General features: G+C 40.6%; 1 long non-coding RNA gene across 1 annotated transcript; it reads right to left on the reverse strand.

Moving 5' to 3' along the window:
• Positions 1–341: 341 nt before the first annotated feature.
• On the reverse strand, positions 342–3,441 carry LOC115594456 (uncharacterized). The gene is made up of 2 exons (XR_003986492.1): positions 3,090–3,441; positions 342–3,004 (listed from the first exon to the last, which is right to left on the reverse strand). It is a non-coding gene; the product is annotated as an uncharacterized LOC115594456 (long non-coding RNA).
• Between the last annotated feature and the right edge of the window lie 5,590 nt (positions 3,442–9,031).

Consider the following 9,031-nt stretch of genomic DNA (forward strand, 5'->3'; position numbering starts at 1 on the left):
ATTTTAACTACTTATATTTACTATATACGTTTTTTGTCATTTTATGTATGTTGTATAATATTAATAACTTCTATTTTGTTTTTTAATTTTATTTTCTAATATTTTTTGATCATTTTATGTACGATGTAATTTGTATTATGAAATTCTTGTTTGCTGTGCAAATGTTTTGACTAGACACGTGTAATCTCTCTTCTTACTCTAAAATGGTACATTGTTTTTTGTTTTGTTTTTTCCTCCTTTACTTTATATTACCAAATGTTTTGTGTTAATAAATCACTGTTTTGTTTTTTATATCAGTTTTATACAACAATGATTTTAAATAGAATAAAAATGACAATATCTTAAAATAAAATTGTGTTCAATATTTATTTGATGTGACATGTTTTACACAGCATTTATTATTCAAATACACATTTGTTTTCCATACTGTACACATGTAAAATTATATCCAAGACATATGGAAGGACGTATTTTGTTAACAAATCGACATACCATGTTATCATTACATACAAGATTGGGTCCATACATATTTAACAGTCGTGTATACGGCACCCCTTTTTGCACATGACAAAGAAAAAAGACACAATGCGACCCACATGTTACAGCCAGGTTATTTTGAACCTGTTTTCTAGAATAAGATACATATGTAGAATTTTCACCAGAAAACTGTTTATCTCCTTAGGAAATTTGTCAGGCGGATTACCAAAACTGTCAAAGAAATAGCCCTGTCTGTCTTTTGTGATATAAATTGCCAGCCAGTGTTCACCAGGCATGTTAGAGGGCTGTGTGTTTACAATCAACATAGCAGGGCATCTATAAACACGGTGCTTAGGGAGCTGGTCGCATGCTAAAACCCCCAGAAAATTTGTACCGTTGACAATTATTTTCCTAACAACACCAGTTAATTCAATTGTATTCATTGTGTTTAGTAGTAGTCCATCAGTACTTGTCTCCTGTTTGATATTTCGATAACTGAGTCAAAGACAGAATAGCAAATCAAATTAACCGTCCGGGGCAAGGGAACTCTAAATCGGGCTTCCAGCCTTATGTTGCCTGTTTTGATTAGCGATACATTTCTTGTACTCCCTTCATCAGGTTCCAGGTTGAAACAGAATAATGTATAACCGGCGCCGAAATCACTGCGTGATATGGCCAGTGACCTGTCTTTTAGGTGCCTTCCTGTGGTCTGCATCAGCTGATAATACTCTCTTGTGTAAGGGCCTCTTTGAAAAAGCGGTTGAAAGGGTGTTGCTGGAAAAGACTGTCCATCGGCATACACTTATAAACTCTGTGTCATAGTTTCCAAAATTAAAGGGGTTGCGAGTATAACTTCCTGTATATCCTTCATTATCGACAAATGCTACAATAACAAATTTAGGGATCTGACCAATATATAGATTTTCCTGGTTGCACACTCTAGTTCCAGCAGGGATGGAGAAAGTCTTCAAAGCGACTCTGTCTATAGCATATTTAGCATTAGTATGCTGTAGAGCTCTGCTGTGAGCTAAGCGCACAGTGGGGGCAACAGACACCTTTTTTACAAACACGCTGGCTGACATAATCTTAACATGGAATTGTGCATTTACAGCAGTCATAAGAGAGAATTCATCTTTTGATCGTATAAATTTCAGAGAAATATCCACACCATTTAGCAACAGTTTTTCTTGAAAAAACAAATCAGCGTGTATTGGGGCTATTAACTCCACAATCCGACTGTTTTCAGTATATGCGCCTCTAGTCGCTAATCCTGTGTTGGCTCCAGCTATAGATGCATCATCCATATGGCCACTGGTGTCCTTACAAAACAAACCCAGGCTGAACTGCGTGTCCAAAGTGTCCTTTCCATATGTGGCCTGACAATGGAGGAAAGAGAGTCGAGTTGCCAGACAACGCCACCTGGGGAATTGCACCCCAGGAAATATGACCACCACTCTTACTAGAAGGTTACACACAGATTCGTAACACCATTTGTGTCAGGCCTGGCGAAATGAGGACTCAGATGCAGTCAGAGAACGAGTATGACAGGCTTTTATTCTGAAACACTTGTATCTTCTTCAGAAGAAGTGACAACCAAATGGCTTTAAACTCTACCTCGTCAACAGACAGAGGATAGACAAGAAAACAATAAACAGGACGAGAAACTGAAATTCGCTCCCAAAGGAGGGGAAACAAGAAACAAACACTACACTGGTCTAATAATGAAAAAACTAAGAAACGTTACACCAACAGAAAATCGCTCTCGAGGAGGAAAAGGACAAAAGGCTATAAAATTATCTACTCTACACTGTGCTGAGAATAATTACAAAATCAAAGCGCTCCACAAGGAAGGAAGAACAAAACAAAAGGCTATAGCTATCTAGAAAACAAAAAAGGTTCACAACTGACCAAAAACGTTATCAAAATCAAAATCACTCTTCGTCAGAGGCATACAAGGAAACAGAAAAACAAGCAAGGCAATACTTATCAAATTCAAGGCAACTCTGTGGCAAGGCTGTGAAAGGCTGGAGATTCATGATACGACGAAATACTCTGGCGACGAGACAGGGGAAGACAAAGACAATATATACACCAGGGAAGGGAGCACAGGTGGAAACAATCAGGGATTAGGGGAGACATCAGACCGGTGACACAAGAGGAAGGGCAAGTGACCTGAAACGAGAGGAGAGTTACTTTTCAAAATAAAACATGAAATTCACAAGACAAAAAACCCAAGACAGGACATTCCTCACCGCGGTGTGACAATTTGATTTAAAGAGGACATGAGAGCCCCAGAGCTGGGGGCTGTGGACAGCCGTCCTTTATGAAGCCCAGCTGCCAGCTCACGTCAGAGCCGTGCAGCGCAGGAGGGAGGGGGAGAGATAAGCTGTGGCCTCAGCGGCTGAGCGAGGAGAGAGCTTAGCTTCCAGCTCCAAAAACACTGTCACCGTTTCACGGTGAGGGCAGAGAGCCGACCCCGCAGTCCTCAACCTCCTCACGGAGGCACCCAACAGTACGGCCAACACCACTGTAAAGTCACAAAATCGACACAGCTGTAATCCCATGATGCGCCATGACCAAATCAGTAGAGTAGAAGGTATAGTAGTACTCACGCCGACCGTACAAATCCAAGCTTGGTGCAAACCACCGTAGCACGCCAGAACGAGCCCTCTCCTGCTGAACGCCAGGCAATAGTGTGCGCACCCGTCAAAGCCCGACTAATTAACAGGTGGCACTACTGCACAATCAGGCACAGGTGATGTTAACTGAGTAGAGGTGGAGCAACACTCCACCTGTCACACATAGTTAATTATACACTCAATTATGCCTCGATATGGGTACGTGTTGGAAGACTGGTTTATAAGCCTATCTCCCAGCATGATATCAACCTGTGAGAATAAGGTACATCCTGGGTAGTTTATAAATCCAACGTCTGCTGCTGGTGCCAGATTTGTACCGTCTGCATTTGTAATCCTCACACATGTATAAAGATACGATTCGTTCAGGTCTAGGTAGTCCTCCCCACTAGCCGATATGTAAAATTCCAGAGGACCTGTGTCCGTAATTGCAGAAACCGGAGGAATTTCAACATAAGTAGATTTTTCAATAGATGTCTGGGTGTAGGGAACGGTAAACAGATCCAACTCGGTCTTTACACATTCTTCAGACTGATTATGAATGAGTGCCATGGTTGTCTTTTTAGAATTTTAGCCTAGAATATGTCTTTAGACAATGTCCTGGAGCGTCTGTTCGGCACCCTGTAACTCCTGCTGACTGACTTCTTTTTGACTGCTTTGTGTTTCTTAACAACAGTTTTACGTTTTTTAACCACACTACGGCTACGCCCACGTCTGGAAGGGGGTCTTTTCAAAGGTCTTCTGCTGTACACCAGCATGCCACTCCCATCCTGATGTCTTGACATTGTATTTCTGGCAATATTCGATACAATATCTCCTGCTATATTTGTAGCAGCAGTCCTTAAATGGGGTTTAGCTAGGCTGAACCCGCTTTTTAACAAAGGCATAGCCATCCTAAATAGACTACGAAATATCCCTCCTAACCCATTGCCATATTGAGTACTAGCCCCTATAAAACCTGGTAACTCACCCCCTGCCTGGTTCATATAATATGCCATATACCTGGCATCATCACGAGTGAAGGGAACGTGTGTCATTTTACAGACAGGACTTAGAAAAACTGCTTCACAGGCCTGAAGTGTAGTTTGATAATTACCTTACCAAATGCAAAGGGGATATACTGGTTTTGATCGTTTTTTTGGTGAGATCTCAATATCATCTATCACTGTTTTAGAGAGCGATGTGTAGTGTGGCTTGTCATAAGTCAGAGTGGGCATACGCCTGGGCTCGTCTGACACATTTATACAGCGGAGAAGCGGTACATAACTATCCCCCACTAATTGATAATTTACAATATCGCTGTAGATCAATATATTATACACTCCTGCGTGTATATCCGCAGGATGTGGAGCAGTGTGTTGTTTTTTTAAATTTAGGGTGGCAGGTATATTGACCGCCTCCCCCGGATTGAAACCTAACATCACAGCTAAACGGCCTTTAAATGTTAAACTGTAGCCTTCGGCACCTGAAAAAATAACTCTATTTGTGATGTTATTGTACACTAGACTCATGCGTGATACTTGTGGGGTTACTATACATTTTGCATTAAATTCCTTAAGTATTCTAGGTATTGTATCATAAAATCCAACCGCCAGAGATATGATGTATGTTTTCTTTGTTTTAGAGTCATAGATGTCCACATCAGCATCTTCTTCCGGGAAACTTTTCCAAACACGGGGATACTGGACTTCGATAACACCGACTTCATATGGCTCGTTCAAAACTATTGGTTTAGCTAATTTAGTCCGATATTGCCATATCTTGTTATTTGGGTATATATGGGATGAAGCATTACTGGGGAGGGTGATGTAAAAACCGTTCTTCTCCATAGCTCTGATGTATATGAACACCTATTTCACTAGCAAGGACCACACCATCAACGACATGCGTTTAAGGATTTATTAGTGACAAAGGAAAACGAAGTGTCGAAGATCTTGGTTCTTTTGAGTTCTTCGAGTGCGTTGTGGGGATTCTTGCAGAGAATCCGCCGCCGCTCCCGGGCAGCGACGGACCCCCTCATGGACCTACGAAGGAGAGGAGAGAAAGAAGAAACAGACAGAGAGAAATGGGGTGGGGGGAGGGGTGCAGAATACGAGAGCGAAGCAGATGAGAGGGTCAGGTGGTTATTTATAGAAATGCGGAAGTTGGCGCTGTTGAGGTGTGGTCCTGCTCCTGAAACTTCGCCAATTAAGCTTCAATCAAAATGCGTGCTGGTCAGCATTTGAGCACGTCTTTTATCACACATTAACAATATCTTTTTCAGAAATCCACCAGTTAAATTTCTCAGGCCAGCCCAGCCATTTAATGAGAACCATGTTTTTACGGCCTAATTTTTTTCTCATCAATATTTTTTCTATTTTGAAAGTTTTGTTTTTATCAATAATTACTAATTGCAGCTCTGGCTCATAGAATGTGCCTTTCACGGCCTCACCCCCACAATCTGATAACCTGTACACAGGCGGATCTCTTGCTACACGTTCGGCTATTGTAAAATATTCATCTGTGAAGGTTTGCTCGTAACCTTTTCTAAACACCCCGCAAAGTTTTGAAATTCTCACTTTATCCCCCAAACTGTATTTGAAGGCTACTGATCTCTGAGGTTTTAACTTATATAAATTATTAAAGACCGTTTTCTCATTGTGTTTATTAACAGCATTAGGGGCCATTTTTATCGATCTGTGATGAGATTTGTTGTAGGAAGCAATCAGGTCCTGAATCACATCCACATATCTACGTGAATTTACAGACGATAGATACCTCCACATTCGAGTCTTGAAGGTTCTGTTAAAACGTTCCACCACACTGGCTTTAGTTTCGTTTGATGTTGAAAAATGTTGGATTTCATACCGATCCAATAGCTGTTTGAAGTGTTTATTTTAAAACTCTGTGCTAGTTTGAAGTTTTGTAGGTATACGGCCTTCACTCAGTATGTTGTTAAAAGCTTTTGAAACATTAATGCCTGATTTATTCTTAAGACATCTGACCCACGCGTATTTAGAGAACACATCAATACACATTAGCAGAAATTTCACACCATCGTTTTCGTCAGAATATTCACTCATATCTACTAAATCAATTTGGAACTGTTTGTCAACACCGCTAACCAAAACCCTGTTCCGGGGAAAATGTCTAGCTGCTTTGGCATGAAGTGTATAAACATCTTGTCCCAATAAAAAGTGTTTCACGTCTGATACCGCAGGAGCAACCCCCGTAGAATCCCTCACAGCCTTGCGAAGTTTGTAGACGCTGCCGAGACCTCCTGGATTAGCAGGGTCGTGATAAATCTTATGTATCGTACTTTCCATGTTAAGGATGAGACAGAAATGACACGCTTATGCTTCTTACAAAGGCTTTTATTTTAAAGTCAAACACAATATCAAACATTAACTTCTAATAATAGTAACCATTACAAACATGGTCAAGTTTTTAAACACACACACACACACACCACACACACACATACTTTGAAAAATGTGTTAATAATGAAAAAAAAAGAAAAAGGAAAAAAAGGAAAAGAATAAAACATAAAAAAATGTCATGTACAACCATACAGTTGTCACAAGGCACATCAATGCTCTTCCCCTTCCCAGAAGTTGGTAATAACACTTAGTTGCACAGTTTTTATATAGTCCTTGCCAATTTGTGTCTCATACATCTTGGTGATTTTGTCTGTGATTCTCACTACCGATTTCAGCTCGTGCAGTATGACCTCAGCTGCTCCATGGATTCTAAAATCATTAACAAAGATTCCCTTTGTAGTTAAGAATGTTTGAATGGCCGAAATAAATCGCTCATTCCACAGTCTCTCTGTAAGCTGATCAAAGTGGATCTCGTAGAAATCATCAGGGACCCCCCACACACAGTCGTGGTGTTTCTGACTGGGGTGATTAGAGACAGATCTGAAATTAACACATAGCTGTAGCTGTAAACATGATTACAAACTGAAATTATTTACAGTATGCCTACCATTTGTTATTAGCAGTCTGTGTGTCTGATGATTTTCGGCCTACACAAGGCAGGCAGGAGACTGCTCTGGATGCCAGGCGATATATCATCAAAAACAAGGCGCTTTCTAATATTCTCATAACAATTGTAGATTCGATCTCGCTTGATTGCTCCATCAATTTCTCTAAACACCCTTTGCAGGCACCGCCAGTCACACCACTGGATAAAAAAAATGTTTTTGAACCATAAGTCATGCTCTTCAAGATTGAGCGGGTATGGCTGATTTTTCCATTCCTCGCGCCCTCTGGCAGCAATCAGCTTTTCCCTGTCTTCACACACACTAATAAAAATAAAATCATCTTGCTTGTGAAAAAAACGATCGGCCACAACCCGATAAATCTCCGGACCTATAGCGCCAACCAACTGCAAAATAGAGTTGCACGATACCCGCGGTACCCACGGTACCCCGCGGTGCCAAATCCTAACGGTTCCTACTATACTAGAAATTCTACACTACGGTACTACCGTGGATTACTATACTATCGGTGCCAGTTTCCGCTACATAGCGGCCGCCTCTACTCTCCTCCCGGCTTCTCACTGCATGCTACTCCCTTGTAAACAAACCCACATGCTAACTACTGCAACCGAACTACACAGCTGCTGAATGATTGGCTGTTTGCCTGTTACTGGTGATGTCCGGGGATATGATGGGCTGTTTCCGCACGCTGGGTCCGCCCGTCTGTTAGCTGATTGGCTGTTCGTGTGTTTCTGCCGGCAAGAACGAACTCCGTGAAGACAGCTCCGCTTCGATAGAAATTCGCTTCAAAACAAACAACAAGCTAAAGTTCTGTCTCACCCAGATGCAAGCTTACAGTCACTAACACGAGACAACACACTCACCATGGCAGAAGCACCAGGCCCGAGCGGCGAGTCTGCCGCGGCGGCGTCTCAGTGGCACCACTAATTTTGCTCAAAAAACCAAACTCCAAAAGTCACATTTGGAACTATTTTAGCTTTAAACAAGGCACAGATGGTAAAGCAATAGATGATGGCCGTCCACTGTGCAGGCGCTGCCACCAAGCTATAGAAGCCAAAGGAGGGAACACATCCAACCTGCAGGGTCGTCACCCAGATTTATATGTCGAATACCAGGTTAGTATGCCCTGTTTATTTTCTCATTGGCTAATATTAGTCTATATGCTCCGTGGACAGGCTGAGGAATGAAGAGTTAAAGGATGTCAAAGTATAAAGCACCTAGAAAATGCATAAAAATATAGTTTTCACAGGGAATCAGTTCCTGTTTATTGTATTTTGTCCTCTATGGTTTATTATGTTATATTATTGTCAAATAGATATTTTTAAAAGACAGAGGATTTGTTATCCTAAATTGATTATTTATATTAGTTAAACATAAATAATGTGCAAAGGAAACTAAATGATTATATGATTTCAACCATATAAATTCTAACTTCATTTATTTGTTTTTTATTGCTCGTATGCTTTTGTTCATGTACTCTTATTGACCCAGTTATGAACTAAAACCATTAGGACCATTAGGCTAATTTGTTATGTATTTCCCACTCCTTATTTTAGAGAGAGCCATCCAACCCAAAAGGGAAGCAACCCATGGCCAAGACCATACCTTTTTTTTATTTTATTTTAACTTTTTAATAAATGTTATTCATAAAAGTATTTGTTTCAGTCTAATTCATGCTTCACTAGTATTATGTTTATCATGCACCAAACAACATTATAAGTAATTAATAAGTATTTATAACTTGTACAAATACATTGCAGTTCATAAAAATAATGATAATAAAAAAAGGCTGCAGTATCGCGATAATACCCGGAACCGTGATACTTTGTCTGGTATAGTATCGTGGTTAATCATTTTGGTATCGTGACAACTCTACTGCGAAACATAAACTGTCTCAGGGACACCCTTGCTGGTCAAGATCTGAGCAGACAACCGA

Source organism: Sparus aurata, chromosome 13, assembly GCF_900880675.1.
Source record: "Sparus aurata chromosome 13, fSpaAur1.1, whole genome shotgun sequence".
In the NCBI taxonomy this organism is placed as follows: Eukaryota; Metazoa; Chordata; class Actinopteri; order Spariformes; family Sparidae; genus Sparus; species Sparus aurata.